Source organism: Hyla sarda, chromosome 7 (assembly GCF_029499605.1).
Source record: "Hyla sarda isolate aHylSar1 chromosome 7, aHylSar1.hap1, whole genome shotgun sequence".
Classification (NCBI taxonomy): Eukaryota; Metazoa; Chordata; class Amphibia; order Anura; family Hylidae; genus Hyla; species Hyla sarda.
This window is the reverse complement of record NC_079195.1, coordinates 114,621,119-114,638,668: the sequence shown is the minus strand read 5'-3', so window position 1 is coordinate 114,638,668 and position 17,550 is coordinate 114,621,119. Positions and strand designations below refer to the sequence as shown.

General features: G+C 43.1%; 1 protein-coding gene across 2 annotated transcripts in view; it reads left to right on the top strand.

The window, feature by feature from the left end:
• Positions 1-17,550, top strand: part of LRRC20 (leucine rich repeat containing 20) — a 787,843-nt gene that overhangs the window by 724,888 nt on the left and 45,405 nt on the right. The gene's annotated exons all lie outside the window — the stretch shown is intronic.

Sequence of the window (17,550 nt, the reverse complement as noted above, 5' to 3'; positions counted from 1 at the left end):
TTAGAACAGCACCATAACTGTCCCCAGGTTGTGTGTTGTATTGTAGCCCAGTTCCATTGACGTGGATAGTTCCAAGTTGTAATACCACACACAACCTGGGGACAGTTATGGTGCTGTTTTTTAAAAAAAAAAAAGGGGGGGGGTCTCTTTTTCTATTTCTAGATAACACTTTTAAGATAGGATGGGAGTTTAAAAACATTCTGTTAAAAAAAGATCAATAAAATACAATAAATAGCTTGTGATGGACCCAAAGCCCAAAATAATCAGGCAGCCAGGGGAGTTAAAAGGGCATTAATATACTTTTGGCAAATAATAGGGAACTGGTAATGTTACGCTTAAAAATAATTTTTCCTTTTAATTTAACTATGAGAATCTACAGCTCCCTGACCCTGAGTATGGGTGTAATAATAAAAAATGTTCTTTGCAAGGATCCTTGTCCAGAATTTCTATTTTCTGTTATAACTTTTGTGTGGTTTCTGGATATATACAGATCTAGCCAATAAAACGATACTCCCACACTTATCCGCAGGTAATTTTATTGTTATTTTGTAACAGCGGGTCCTAGACTATCCGTTACGTTTTTCTTATGTGTAAAAGTAAAATGTTTTTCTTTACTGCTACAAGTCCTTAGAAGCCAAAGAACAAAGATTGCTTCCCCAGATTAGGTATTAATTGTTCTTAAAAAGGGGGTTCATTTTATTACAAGTTATACTTGTGCTGCAGATAAAATCAAGGATATCCTAATAAAATATTGGACAATAGTTAAAATTTATTCAATTTTAAAAGATCTCTTACCTAATGTTCCAAGCATCACCTTTAGGAGGTCAGCTTGTGAAATTTGTTAAAATCAATTGGAGAGCTGATAATTCTAGTGGTGTAGTATGGTGTGGGAAAATAGATATCAGTGTTGTGATATATTTAGCTAGGAAATTATTTTTGTTTTTTTAATATATAATCAAACACAACAAAAATGTAAATGAAAAGATTTTACAATTGCGTCAATGCAGCTGTAACCTTCAGTATATGGACCACACTGCTCACACATTGCAGACCCACATGAATAAACATGAGAAATGGGTATCTATTACATAGTGTGTCTAAGCACTTTCTTGCACAACATATTGACAATTCAAATTGTTTAACCCCTTGGGGACCGAGCCCATTTTGACCTTAAAGGGATACTCCGGTGGTTAAGATTTTTGGCTATATTGCATCTTCTTTTAATGTTCATGTTTTTTGCAATTGACATGTATTATATGTTTGTGTAGCATGGGTCTTTTTCTTACCTGTTTGTGGGCCAGGAAGTTCTGTAGTTCTGTGTTGGATCTCTTACTGTTGTCCACAGGTTAGGATTAGGCTATGGACAAGATGTCATGTTTTTTTTTTCTCTGTTCTTTCAGAACTGCATGACAGAGATAGGCCACGCCCCCTCATCTCCCCCTCCAGGTGGTCACAGGTGTGCATGAGAGCAAGAAGCTCCTACACATCTCCTCATCTCCCCTCCCCCTGCTCTGTCTTCTGAGGATGCAGGTCTGCACTGAAAGAAGACAGAGAAGATAAGAGTGTTATGTAAAGGGGAGGATAACAAGGTGCACGGGCTGGGGATGTATAGACTGCAGGGGAATAAATCTCGGACTGGAGATGATTTCTATGTGTGAGGGGGGTACTCCTGAATGACATATGCTGGGAGTTTTAGTCCCTGTTATGTGTGTGTATGCTAGGGTTTAGAAACCAGTGTGCCTCCAGCTGTATCAAAACTACAACTCCCAGCATGCCGTGACAGCCTTTAGTCATGCTGGGAGTTGTAGTCTTGCAACAGCTGGAGGCACACTGATTGGGAAACACTGGCCTAGCCTATTCAGTATATTACAAACAAAGTGCATTGTTTCCCAATCAGGCGGTCTTCAGCTGTATCAAAACTACAACTCCCAGCATGCCTGGACAGCTTTTGGCTGTCCAGGCATTGCTGGTAGTAGTAGTTTTGCAACACCTGGAGGCACCCTGGTTGGGAAACACTGGTGTATGCCCTACAGAGGTGTGGTGAACTACAACCCCCAAGAGACCACAGAGGCAGCATGCTGGTGTTATACCACAGACTGAAGACTCCTGATTGACACATGCTGGGAGTTGTAGTCCCTTTTGTGTGTGTATGCCAGTGTATCCCAACCAGGGCTGATTATATTAGTGTGCTGTGTATAAGGGGGCTGACCCGGGAAAATAGTAGGGTGGGTAAAAGGTGGGGAAAAAAAAAAAAAGGAGCTGCCCCAAACCAGCAAGGCATGTGGCATGCTGGGATTTGTAGTTTTCAGCACAGCAAGAAACAGGAAATAGAAGCAAAGATAGGAAAACAAAGTGGGGGATAAAAAGACAACAAAGAACGGAAATAGAGTTGCCAAAACAACAAGAATAGAAATGAAACAAATGGGGTAAGTAAAAAATGGCCACCGGAGTACCCCTTTAAGGACCAGAGCATTTTTTGCAATTCTGACCACTTTCACTTTAAACATTATTAATTCTGGGATGCTTTTACTTATGAATTTGATTCCGAGACTGTTTTTTCGTGACATATTCTACTTTATGTTAGTGGTAAATTTTTGTCGATACTTGCATTATTTCTTGGTGAAAAATTCAAAAATTTCATGTAAAATTTGAAAATGTAGCATTTTTATAACTTTGAAGCTCTCTGCTTGTAAGGAAAATAGACATTCCAAATAAATAATATATTGATTCACATATACAATTTGAAGACATCAGCAGGCTTCAAAGTTCAGCAGCAATTTTTTGAGTTTTTCAGGGACCAGTTAAGTTTTGAAGTGAATTTTAGGGTCTTTGTTAGAAATACCCCATAATGGACCCCATTATGAAAACTACACCCCTCAACGTATTCAAAATGACATTCAGAAAGTTTGTTAACCCTTTAGGTGTTTCACAGGAATAGCAGCAAAGTGGAGGCGAAAATTCTAAATCTTAATTTTTTACACTAACATGTTCTTGTAGACCCATATTTTTTATTTTTACAAGGGGTAAAAGGAAAAAAAAGCCCCACAAAATATGTAACCCAATTTCTCTTGAGTAAGGAAATACCTCATATGTGGATGTAAAGTGCTTTGTGGGCGCACTAGAGGGCTCAGAAGAGAAGGAGCGACAATGGGATTTTGGAGTGCGAATTTTGCTGAAATGGTTTTTATGGGGCATGTCGCATTTAGGAAGCCCCCATGGGGCCAGAACAGCGTTAAACACCCCACCATGGCACATTATTTAGGAAACTACACCCCTCAATGAATGTAACAAGGGGTACAGTGAGCCTTAACACCCCACAGGTGTTTGACAATTTTTCAATAAAGTTGGACGTGAAAATGGAAATTTATATTTTTTTCACTAAAATGCTAATGTTACCCCAAATTTTTCATTTTCGCAAGGGGTAATAGTTGAAAATGTCCCCCAAAATTTTAAAAAATTTGAAACCCCAATTCTCTCGAATAAGGAAATATATCATATGTGGATGTAAAGTGCTCTGTGTGTGCACTAGAGGGCTCAAAAGGGAAAGAGCGACATTGGGCTTTTGGAAAGCAAATTTTGCTGAAGTGGTTTTTGGGGGCCATGTCTCATTTAGGAAGCCCCCATGGTGCTAGAACAGCGAAAAACACCCCACATGGCACACTATTTGGGAAACTACACCCCTCAAGGAACGTAACAAGGGGTGCAGTAAGCATTTACACCTCACTGGCGTTTGACAGATCTTTGTAACATTAAAGTTTTCATTTTCACAGACCACTGTTCCAAAAATCTGTCAGTCACCTGTGGGGTGTTAAGGCTCACTGCACCCCTTGTTACCTTCCGTGAGGGAAGTAGTTTCCAAAATGGGGTCTATGTGGGTATTTATTTTTTAGCGTTTATGTCAGAACCACTGTAACCAGCAGCCACCCCTGTGCAAATCACAAGTTTAGACCTCAAATGTACATGGTGCTCTCTCACTCCTGAGCCTTGTTGTGCGCCCGCAGAGCATTTTACAAGAGAAATTGTGAGAAATTGTGTTTACACATTTTGGGGGTCTTTTTTTTCCTTTTACCTCTTATGAAAATGAAAAGTATGGGGCAACACCAGCATGTAAGTGTAAAAGTGTACACTAACATGCTGGCGTAGAACCCAACTTTAACTTTTTCATAAGGGGTAAAAGGAGAAAAAATCACCAAAAATGTTTAGCGCAATTTCTCTCGTGTACAGATATGCCCCATGTGTTGCCCTAAACTATTGCGTTGAAATATGACAGGACTCTGAATTGAGAGAGCGCCATGCCCATTTGAGGCCTAAATTAGAGATTTTTATAGGGGTTGACCCGGATGCAAGCGTTACACTTGCCTCCTCCACCAAAAATACTGTACGTCAGTTTTCCCAAAACAGGGTGCCTCCAGCTGTTGAAAAACTCTCAACATGCCTGGACAGTCAATGGCTGTCCAGCAATACTGGGAGTTTTTATTTTGCAACAGCTGAAAAAACTGATGTACAAGACTTTTTAAATTTTTATTGGGGTGGGGTCGGCGACAGTGTAAGGGAGTAGTGTATATGTAGTGTTTTACTCTTTATTTAGGGATGGTGTGGTATAGTGTTTTTAGGGTACATTCACACGGGCGGGGGTTTACAATGAGAAAATTTGTTACATCTCAAACTTGAAGCTGTAAACTCACACACATGTGAATGTACCCGGTACAGACCGTGTATGCATGGAGTTGTAGTTATGCAACAGCTAGAGGCACACTGGTTGGGATTGGGAAACACTGAGTTAGGTAACAGACTACCACAGTTTTTCCACACCACTGTCTGTTTCCTCAGTGTTTCCCAACCCATGTGCCTCCAGCTGTTGCAAAACTACAACTCCCAGCATGCATGGTCTGTCAGTGCATGCTGGGAGTTATAGTTTTGCAACAGAAGGAGGCACACGGCTGGGAAACACTGAGTTAGGAAACAGGCAATGTTTCCCAACCAGTGTGCCTCCAGTTGTTGCAATACTACAACTCCCAGCATGCCCAGACAGCTGAAGGTATGTTAGGAGTTGTAGTTATGCAACAACTGGAGGAGAACATTTTGGAGACCAATGTGTAGTGGTTTCCAAACTGTAGCCTTCCAGATGTTGGAAACTTCAACTCCAATCATGCCTAGACTGTCCAGGCATGCTGGGAGTTTTAGTTCGGCAACATCTGAAGGGCCAGATGTTACAGAACTACAACTCCCAGCATGCCTGGACTGTCTGGGCATGCTGAGAGTTGTAGTTTTGCAACATCTGGAAGGACAGTGGTCTCCAGATGTTGCTAAACTACAACCCCCAGCCTTTGGCAGTGTGGGCATGCTGGGAGTTGTAGTTTTGAAACTCCTAGAAGCAGCAGTGAAGATTACTTTACGGCAATCTTCACTGCTGCATCTGGGACACCACCGCCGCTGCCTCCACTTGCCTGCCCTCTCCTGTCAGCCGCCGGTCCCTGGTCCCCGTGTGAACCCAGGTAACTGCCGCCGGCAGCAGCATCAGAGGCCCGATCAGCCCAGAATCGCCGCTAATTGCCGATCTGAATAGATCTCAGGACCCCCCAGACATTTGCACGGGATGCCTGCTGAATTATTTCAGCAGGCATCTCGTTCTGATCCCTGTCCGGCTAGCGGCAGGGATCAAAATTCCCAGGGGCGTAAAGGTACGCCCTTGGTCCTTAAGTTCCAGGGCGCAAGGGCGTACCCAAAAGGTGAAAACAGTTTGTGTCTAGAACAGCAGGTGTGCACTTTTGGCTGGCCTTTCACGGTATCTAGGCCCTTGACAGATTAACAGGTACAAAAAAGTACACTACTTAGATGTAGCTATGTGGTATGCACTGATGAGGGCAGAAAATTGCTCTACAGTACACTTAAAAAAGTATCTGAGTTCAACACCAGCCAGTGATTACTTTTGCATGGACTTTCACAATATGTAGGCCCTTGACAGATTAACATCTACAAAATAGTACACTGCTTAGATGTACGTATGCGGTATGCACTTATGAGGGCAGAAAAATGCGCTACAGTACCCTTAAAAAAAACATATTTTTGTAAAACACCAGCAGTACACAACAGTGCTGCAGCCAAAAAAAGTTGTGTACTAAACACAAAATTGCACTCTGTCTAAGACTATTAGGAATGGACTGCTGGGTATTATAACGTCTACAAACTAGTATAACCAGCAGATTATTTTTTTGTGGAACAAAGACACTGAATTGCACAGAAAATTTATTCCTGCCTCCTCTGCCTGGAGCTGCAGTAAAAATCCTTTTCAGTGAAAAAAACAATGCTCTCCATCCACAAGAACGCTGATGTGACTAGGAGGATGTTAAACGTTGCTTGACTGCGCTATTCTGTGCTGTAACACACACACACACACACAGGCTCTGCGTCCTATGATTCTTCTGCAGTGTATTGTAATGAAGTGAGGAATTATGGCTGCCGATTATATAGGGCTGTGACATCACAGGGGTTACTGGCTGCTGATAGGCTGCATCCTGCATGTGATTCAGGGTCATCCTGCCTACTTCCCTTCCCACCTTGCCTTCCCGCCATGCCTTCCCAGCATTCCTTGCCCCATGTACTGACATATGGATCCGCCATTTAGATGCCCTGGAGCCTGCACCGCAGTAAATGGAGTTTAATGAAGTGATTCGTGCGATAGAATTTGGATTTGTCAGTTTCGATTCGCTCATCTCTAGTCAATACGATTAAAATGATACCCATGTTATATGTTTTTTTTTATAATTGTACCGCTTTAAAAAAAAGTGTAAACAAAATATTTTAACAAAATTAGTATGTTTGAAATTGCCCTATTTTGACCACCTATCACTTTCTCATTGTTCCGTATACGGGGCAGTATGAGACCTAATTTTTTGTGCTCTGATCTGTAGTTTTAATTGGTACCATTTTTGCCTATATTTAGCTTTTTAATCACTTATTATTATTATTTTTTGAATAAAATATGACAAAAAAGCAGCAATTTTTTTTATTTTTTTATTTTTACGTTTCTACGCCATTCACTATACAGGATAATTAACATTATATTTTGATAGTTTGGACATTTACACACGCGGAAATACCACATGTTTTATTAATTTTTGGGGGGCTTTTGTTTTTGTAAAATGGGAAAAAGGGACGATTTACATTTTTATTGGGGGAGGGGATTTTTTTTACACTTTTTATGTCCCCATAGGGCACTATATATAGCAATCACTTGATTGCTAATGCTGTTCAGTGCTATGCATAGGCATAGCACTGATCAGTGTTATTGGCGATCTTCTGCTCTGTTCTGTTCGATTGTAGACCAGAGCAGAAGACCCCCGGAGACGGCCGGTGGCAGGGGAGGGGACCTCCGGCCACAATGCTGAATGATCGAATCCTCGCGGCAGCGCTGCGGGCGATCCAATCATCTATTTTAAATGCCCCACTGCCAGCATCTTAGGGGTTGATGACAGACATCAGCACGATCGCTGCCTAGACCCGCGCAATCGCTGCCTAGACCTGCCGTACATGATGAGAGCACTGGTTTGTCATGGTGCTCTAAGCACCATGACGTACATTTACGTCAATTGTCATTAAGGGGTTAAAGCTATGCACTCTTTTTCTCAAAGGTCTTAATGAAACAGAAAATACCTGTTGATTTGTGCAATATGTTTATTTGGATAGTTTTAATGTAAGTGAATTGCATATGTACTTTTTTTTTCTTAATTGTGATGGCTCTCCATGGTCATGTTCTTTTAATGTTATCACAAGTTGTATATGAGTAAAGAAGCTTACTGCACGAAATCCTGGTGAGTGCTGCCTGTCTTTTCCACTTTTTGTATGTGAGACTGGCGTTTTGTGCATTATGGGTCCAGCACCAAAAAAGTTTTTCACTAAGCAGTACTCTTTGCAATCACTAGCAGCTACACCTGGCCTACATACCCACAAGCAGACTCAAGTCAAGAGAAATTAAGGTGTAGTACCAAATCATATTTCTTCTGTGGACTATATTAGAAATAAAATGATACAATTAATTGTAGATCAGGTATCCCCTGTTGCAATAAAAATGCAATCAATAAACTTAAAAACAAATATAGACATATGTTTTTAAGCTTATTGCTATTTTATCTCTAGTGGTATTTACACTTAACCCCTTAAAGAGGCAGGACATAACGTACGTCCTGGTGCGGTGGTACTTAACGCACCAGGACGTACATTTACGTTCTGTACATGACTGGGTCATGGCGACAGGTCCGGCTGCTGATAGCAGCCAGGGACCCGCCGGTAATGGGCGACTTCTGCGATCACGCGGATGTCCGCCATTCACCCCTCAGATGCTGTGATCAATACAGATCACAGCATCTGCTACAGTGCGGTCACTAAAATGGATGATCGGATCACCCACAACGCTGCCACAGGGATCCGATCATCCATAATGGAGTACGGAGGTCCCCTCACCTGCCTCTATCTGTCTCCAGGTGTCTTCTGCTCTGGTCTGAGATCGAGAAGATCAGAGCAGAAGATTGCCGATAATACTGATCAGTGGTGTGCCCTATGCATAGCACTGAACAGTATTAGCAATCAAATGATTGCTATAAATAGCCCCCTATGGGGACTATTAAAGTGTAAAAATAAAAGTAAAAAAAGTTTAAAAAAAATAAAAATAAAATAAAAATCCCCTCCCTCAATTAAAATTTTGATCCCCCCAAAAAGTGTAAAAAAAGAATGTTAAGCATATTTGATATCGCTGCGTGCGTAAATATCTGAGCTATTAAAATATAATGTTAATGATCCCGTATGGTGAACGGCGTAAACGTAAAAAAAAAGTTCAACATTTTTTTTATATCAATTTAATTCCCCAAAAATTTGATAAAAAATTAATTAAAAGTTTTATATTTGCAAATGTGGTATCAATAAAGTAAAGATCATGGCACAAAAAATGAGCCCTCATACCGCAGCTTATATGGAAAAATAAAAAAGCTATAGATCAACAAATTAGAGGGATTTTAAACATACAAATTGGGTTAAAACGTTTGCGGTACAGTAATAGAAAAGTATGTAATCATGGGTATCATTTTAATAGTTAAGAAATAGAGAATGAGGAGGCACTCATGGTTTCACGGTGCAGTAGTTTTCTTTATTTTCAGTGCAGTGTTGGAGCAGTACAGTATCCGCAGGACACCATTGCAGGAGCACAGGTCTGACCTGTGCTCCTGCAATGGTGTCCTGCGGATGCTGTACTGCTTCCAACACTGCTCTGAAAACAAAGAAAATTGCTACACCGTGAAACCATGAATGCCTCCTCATTCTCTATTTCTTATTTATGGATGTCGCACTGTATGCTCTGGAGGATTGAGCACCTCGTTTGGTTCCAGCCAGTTGGTTGCTTTGCTTCAGCACTGAGTGTTTGGCAGATAGCCAGAGCCTGCTAGAGACTGTTTAAAACCATAGATGCCAGTGCCGGTCTTTGTCTACCTTTCTCATCATTTTAATAGTACTGACCCACATAATAAAGAAAACCTGTCTATTTTACCATAAAGTGTACAGCGTGAAAACGAAAACTTTACAAAAAAATGCTAAATTGTGGTTTTCTTATCAATTTCTCCACACAAATAGTGCCATATATATATTCGAGTATAAGCAGAGTTTTTCAGCACGATTTTTCTTGCTGAAAATGCCCACCTCTGCCTATACTCGAGTGAACAAAAAACTCTTCTGGCTTAGCTGTGAGGGGATGGGCCAGGCCATCAATCTTCAGTCATCTATGCTGCAGGGACCGTCCGGTGGGGAGGTTTAGTCTTTCCGGGCTGTCCATCTTCACCGGGAGGCCCTCATCTCCCCTTCGGGCCAGCCCGAACTAGTGACACTGCATTGATGCCACCGCGCAGGGACGTTCATGTGCAGGGACGTCACGGACATCTGCTGCGCACGGACGTCCCTGCGCGTCGTCATCAACGCAAAGTCACTAGTCCGTGGCCGGCCCGGAGCGGAGAAGAGGGCCTCCCAGTGAAGATGGACAGACCGGATGGCCGAAGATGAACGGCCCGGACCAGCTCACCCTTTCTTCCCACCAAGAAAGAAACAACTGGGAGGTGAGTAGAAAACACGAAGACGATGAAGGGGGGGATGATGACGAGGGGGATGACGATGGGGGTGATGATGACGGGGGTGTTAATGATGGGGGTCTGGATGATGACAGGGGAGATGATGACATGTGGGGGTGATGTATTTCCCACCCTAGGCCCATAGTCGAGTCAATAACTTTTCCTAGGTTTTTGGGGTGAAATTAGGGTCCTCGGCTTATATTTGGAACGGCTAATACTCGAGTATATACGGTATTTTTTGGGTTGCACCATTCATTTTATGGTAAAATGAGTGATGTCATTACAAAGGGCAACTGGTCGAGCAAAAAACAAGCCCAATACTAGTCTGTGGATGAAAATATAAAAGAGTTAGGATTTTTAGAAGGGGTACTTAAAGGGGTACTCCGCCCCTAGACATCTTATCACCTATCCAAAGGATAGGAGATAAGATGTCAGATCGCCGCGGTCCCACTGCTGGGGACCCCCGGGATTGCCGCTGCGGCACCCCGCTGTCATTACTGCACAGAGCGAGTTAGCTCTGTGCGTAATAACGGGCTATACAGGGGACGGAGCAGCGTGATGTCATGGCTCCACCCCTCATGACATCACGGCCCACCCCCTCAATACAAGTCTGTGACAGGGGCGTGGCGGTCCCATAGACTCGTATTGAGGGGGGAGGGCCGTGATGTCACGAGGGGCGGAGCCGTGATGTAACGATGCTCCGGCCCCTGTACTGCCCGTCATTACGTGCAGAGCGAACTCACTCTGTGCAGTAATGACAGCGGGGTGCCGCAGCGGCGATCCCAGGGGTCCCCAGCAGCAGGACCGCGGCGATCTGACATCTTATCCCCTATCCTTTGGATAGGGGATAAGATGTCTAGGGGCGGAGTACCCCTTTAACCCCTTCATGACCCAGCCCATTTTCACCTTCAGGACCTGGGCATTTTTTGAAAATCTGACCACTGTCACTTTAAACATTAATAACTCTGGAATGCTTTTACTTATCATTCTGATTCCGAGATTGTTTTTTCGTGACATATTCTACTTTATGTTATTGGTAAAATTTCACTGATATTTGCATCCTTTCTTGGTAAAAAATCTAAAAATTTCATTTCATTTCATTTCAACTTTGAAAGTCTCTGCTTGAAAGGAAAATGGATATTCCAAATAAATTACATATTGATTCACATATACAATATGTCTACTTTGTGTTTGCATAAAAAAATTGCCAAGTTTTTACTTTTGGAAGACACCAGAGGGCTTCAAAGTTCCGCAGCAATTTTCCAAATTTTCTCAAGATTTTCAAAATCGTAATTTTTCAGGGCCCAGTTCAGGTTGGAAGTGGATTTTAAGGATCTTCATATTAGAAATACCCCATAAATGACCCCATTATAAAAACTGCACCCCCCAAAGTATTCAAAATGACATTAAGTAAGTGTTTTAACCCTTTAGGTGTTTCACAGGAATAGCAGCAAAGTGAAGGAGAAAATTCTAAATCTTCATTTTTTACACTCGCATTTTCTTGTAGACCCAATTTTTGAATTTTTACAAGGGGTTAAAGGAGAGAAATCACCCTAAAATTTGTAACCCAATTTCTCTCGAGTAAGGAAATACCTCATATGTCTATGTTAAGTGTTCGGCGGGCGCAGTAGAGGGCTCAGAAGGGAAGGAGCGACAATGGGATTTTGGAGAGTGAGTTTTTCTTAAAGGGTTTTTGGGGGGCATGTCCCATTTAGGAAGCCCCTATGGTGCCAGAACAGTGGACCCCCTCACATGTGACCCCATTTTGGAAACTACACCCCTCATGGAATTTAATAAGGGGTGCAGTGAGCATTTACACCCGACTGGCATTTGACAGATATTTGAAACAGTGGACTGTGCAAATGAAAAATTTTATTTTTCATTTTCACAGACCACTGTTCCAAAAATCTGTCATACACCAGTGGGGTGTAAATGCTCACTGCACCCCTTATTACATTCCGTGAGGGGTGTAGTTTCCAAAATGGGGTCACATATGGATATTTATTGTTTTGCGTTTGTCAGAACTGCTGTAACAATCAGCCACCCCTGTGCAAATCACCTCAAATGTACATGGTGCACTCTCCCTTCTGGGCCTTGTTGTGCGCCCCCAGAGCACTTTGCGCCCACATATGGGGTATCTCCGTACTCGGGAGAAATTGCATTACAAATTTAGAGGGTCTTTTTTCCCTTTTACCTCTTGTGAAAATGAAAAGTATAGGGCAACACCAGCATGTCAATGTAAAAAAATTATTTTTTTACACTAACATGCTGGTGTAGAACCCCAACTTCACCTTTTCATAAGGGGTTAAAGAAGAAAAAGCCCCCCAAAATTTGTAAGGCAATTTCTTCCGAGTACGGCGATAACCCCATATGTGTCCCAAAACTGTTGCCCTGAAATACGACAGGGCTCCAAAGTGAGAGAGCGCCATGCGCATTTGAGGCCTGAATTAGGGATTTGCATAGGGGTGGACATAGGGGTATTCTACGCCAATGATTCCCAAACAGGGTGCCTCCAGCTGTTGCAAAACTTCCAGCATGGCTGTCCGGCAATACTGGGAGTTATTATTTTGCAACAGCTGGAGGCTCCATTTTGGAAACAGTAGCGTACCAGACGTTTTTAATTTTTTTGGGGGGGAGGGGGGGCTGTGTAGGGGTATGTGTATATGTAGTGTTTTTTACTTTTTATTTTAGGTTAGTGTTAGTGTAGTGTTGTGTTTTTAGGGTACAGTCACATGGGCAGAGGTTCACAGCAAGTTTGCCGCTGGGAGTTTGAGCTGCAGCGCAAAATTTGCGCCATCTCAAACTTGCAGCACTCACTGTGCGCCTCCGCCCTTGTGAGTGTACCCTGTACATTCACATTGGGGGGAGGGGGCAAACATCCAGCTGTTGCAAACTCCGAGCATGCCCTTTGGCTGTCCGTGCATGCTGGGAGTTGTAGTTTTGCAACAGCTGGAGTCACACTGGTTTGGAAACACTAAGTTAAGTAATAAACTTTCAAGTGTTTTGCAAACAAACTTAGTGTTTCCAAACCAGTGTGCCTCCAGCTGTTGCAAAACTACAACTCCCAGCATGCATGGTCTGTCAGTGCATGCTGGGAGTTATAGTTTTGCAACAATTGCAACAGCTGGAGGCACTGAGGTAGGAAACGGGCAATGTTTCCCAACTAGTGTGCCTCCAGTTGTTGCAAAACTACAACTCCCAGCATGCCCAGACTGCCCAGGCATGCTGGAAGTTGTAGTTCGGCAATATCTGAAGGATCAGATGTTGCCGAACTACAACTTCCAGCATGCTTGGGCAGTCTGGTCATGCTGGGAGTTGTAGTTTTGCAACATCTGGAGTTCCACAGTTTGGAGACCACTGTATAATGGTCTCCAATCTGTGCTCTTCCAGATGTTAGAGAACTACAACTCCCAGCATGCCTGGACAGACTGAGCATGCTGGGAGTTGTAGTTTTGCAACATCTGGAAGAGCACAGATTGGAGACCATTATACAGTGGTCTCCAAACTGTGGACCTCCAGATGTTGCAAAACTACAACTCCCAGCATGCCCAGAAAGCCAAAGGCTGTCTGGGCATGCTGGGAGTTGCAGTTTTGAAACTCCCAGAGGCAGTAGTGAGATCGCTTTACGGCGATCTCACTGCTGCCAATGAAGATGCCGCACTACTGCCGCCGCAGGGACGCAGCGCCGCCGGGACCGCCTGGAGGACGCCGGGACCGCTCGGGACATCGCATGGCCGGGTAAGTGACGCCGGGGGACGGGTCAGGGACACTTAGCAGAGCGGTGTGTGTCCCGATCCCCGTGATCGGGACTCACACACCGCACTGCTAAGTATTCTGATAGCGAAACACTGCTATCAGCTAGTCAGATTTGACCAGCTGATAGCAGCGATCGCTGGGCGGGGGGGGGGGGGGTGACGAAACCCCCCATGGTCGCATGGTAAGATGGCTGGCTATCAGTGATAGCCACCATCTTACCGGGCGCTGCGGGATGCCGCGAGTAGCGGCAAAAATTTTCATGACGTACCTGTATGTCATGTGTCGGGAACACCTTGCCACCCATGACGTACAGGTATGTCATAGGTCGGGAAGGGGTTAAGACCCAAATGGGCTGTGTCCTTAAGGGGTTAAACCACAAGAGCCCTGTAATACAAAAAGGCTAACTTAACTGGTTTAAAATCTGGCACCATATTGTTCATTATGGTGTGTAACTTGCCTAATTATGTATGGATAGTCTTTATGGAGACATGTGCTCCTGACTACCCACCTTGCTTCTGGTTCTACCATCAGTAGCCTGTAAAAAATCTTAAGTGACCTGTTGCATGTAGTACGGATGTGATGGTGGAGAGCAGAAGAGGTATGGCTAGACCTGCAGGGTAAATTGTAGTATGAATATGTAAACATGGTCAAAGGAATGGATCTGCATGCTTAATAATGTAAAACATCATAGTATTAAGATAAACAGCATGTGATGGTGTCATCCCACACCCATGACAGGCATTATAGGTGCAAGTATGTAAAGAAATAAAACTGAGCTGGTGTACTTGATTTGATTATCTGTCCAAGATATTTAGACTTGTGTGTGATTTCCCGCTCCAGGATAAGAAAAATATAGAAGGTGGGTAGAAAAGTTCTCAAGGACTTCAGGGGGCAATGGCTATGTGGTATAAAATATATGAATAAATGATGGTGCTAAAATGATCAAAGAAAAAATGGACAAAGAAGAAAAAATTTAGTAAATAAATGCAAGACTGGATTGTCTGCCAGCAGAGGCTACATTCAGTGCATAGTGGAAGCCATGGAAATTTAACCTGTCCAGGACGACGGGCATACAGGTATGCTCCTGCATCCTGATACTTAAGGACCGAGGGCGTACCTATATGCCCTGGTCCCGTTACCAGGGTTTAAACCATTCTCACGAGCAGAGAACGCTTCAAACTGGTTGGCTCCAGTTGCTATAAGCAGCCAAGACCCACGGTTAATGCCGAGCACTGATGATGGGGCCTTTAGATGCTGCAATCAAAGTTGATCACGGCGTCTAAAGTTCGGTGTTAATGGTGCCGGTAGCTCAGGGATGCTGATCGGAACATCCGCGGTGACATCATGGGTTCCCCTCAGCTCAGTGGACGGCAGGAGGTCCCTTACCTGCCTCCTCACCATCTGATCGGTCCTATGGCATAGCACTGAACTGTGTATTTAATTCAGTGCAAAAAAAATATATAATAATTAAAGTTAATTAACCCCTTCTCTAATAAAAGTTTGAATCAACCCCCTTTTCCCAATTATTAAATAAAATAATGTAATCAAAAATAAACATAATCATATGCGGTACTGCTGCGTGCATAAATGTCTGAACTAATAAAACATAAGGTTAGTTAAAAACTGTCCAAATCTGTGTCCAAAGTCCAAAACTGTGTATTTTTGATCACATCATATACCATAAAAAAAAAACTAAGAAAAAGTCATCAAAAAGTCCCATTAAAAAAAAAAGTGGTACAGATAAAAACTACAGATCACAGCGCAAAAAAGTTTGCCCTCATAGCCCTGTATACAGAAAACTAAAAAAGTTATAGGGGTCAGAATAAGAATTTTGGTGCATGTAGTGATATTTGTGGGGTGAAATTTCATTTAATTTTACTACTTAAATTTTTTTATTTTTTTTATCAATCTTACCCAACAAATATATTTTTTGGGTTTTGCCATATATTTTGTTATTAAATTATTGATGTCATTGCAAAGTACAATTAGTAACCCAAAATAAAGCCCTCATATGCGTCTGTAGGTACAAAATCAAGAGTTATGATTTTTAGAAAGTGAGGAAGACAAAACGAAAGTGCAAAAACGAAAATTGGCCTGGTCCTTAAAGGTCTTAAATGGGCTTCATCCTTAAGGGGTTAAGCAGGAGGGTGAGCGGTGTATTTACACCACCCTTTTCTACTTTCAGTAAACAGTTTAACCCCTTAAGGCTACTGCCCATTTAGACCTTAGGGGTATTCCAGGAATATTTTTTATTTGACAATGCTACAGGGGCTGTAAAGTTAGTGTAATTAATAATAAAGTGCCTGTACTAGGGATGAGGGAATCAAATTTGACAAATCCAAATTCGTTAAGAATTTCAGGAAATATTTGATTTGCAAAGAATGCGAATATCGCGGTGATTTGATCACGCAAATCACTTAATTAAACTCTATTTAGTGCAGTCCAGGTTCCAGGGCATCTAAAATGGCGGATCCACATATGAGCACATGGGGCATGGAATCCTTGGAAGGCGGGAACAAGGGTAGGCAGGATGACCCTGAATCACATGCAGCATGCAGCCTATCAGCAGCCAGTTACCCCTATGATGTCACAGTCCTATATAATTGTCAGCCATCATACGGCCAGTCACTTCAACCTTTTATTAAAGAGAGAGAGAGAGAGGGACAGACAGCACTGTGTGTTGCACAGAAAAGCTATGTTTGCAGCAGCGATTCATCTCCCAGTCACATCAGCATTCTATTACAGAGAGGGACAGAGAGCAGTGTGTTGCACAGAAAAGCTTTCTTACAGCAGCGATTCACCTAAAGCCCAAATCCAGCCTAGAATCGCTGAAAGGGAAAGGAGTGAGATTGAGAGAGAGAGTGCAATTTGGGTGTAGTACAGCGACTGTGTGCTGCAGCACTGGTGTGTACTGATGGTGTTGTAGACAAATACTGTTTTAAGCGTAGTGGAGCACATTGTCCTTCCCTCATAAGTGCATACCACATACGCACATCTAAGTGGTGTACTATTTTGTTCCTCTTAAAGTCTTAAGGGCCTAGATACTGTGAAAGGCCAGCAAAAAGTACACACCTGCTGGTGTTGTAGACTGTTTTAAGCATAGTGGAGAGAATTGTACTCCCCTTATATATGCACTAGGTATGTCAGGCAGAGAAGTGCCAGGATGTGCACAGAAGGGTGGCAGAGGCCTAAATTCATCAGACAGAGGTCGCAGCAAACTAGGGGCGAGTGGTAGCAGGAGTTGCAGTGAGAGGCCTGAGCTCCTGTTATCAGCTAGAGGTCGTGTCTCGACCAGCAACCCATCTGCCATCATCGATTGGTTAACACAGTCATCCACTTCATCACAAGTGACATCTGACACCCCCAGTCAACAGTCGGTGGGTTCCTCAGACACAACCCTCAGTTGGCATGGCCTGGGAGCAGTCCCTGTCCTCCCATTGCCTCTGTCCTATGCTGTTCCCTCCCCCACAGAAGCATCTTATGCTGTGGGTTCAGCTCCACTATTCAGTGAGGACAATCTAATAGAGGACCTGAGGAGGACATCAGTGACGTGCAAACACAACTCGATGATGATGAAGCCGATCGCACTTGGGAGCTGGGTGCAGAAGGGGCTTTATCATCATCATCAGGAGAAGAGAAGGTAAGCTTTGCGGCAGCTTACCTTCCCAGGAGAGAGTGGAACAGGGGT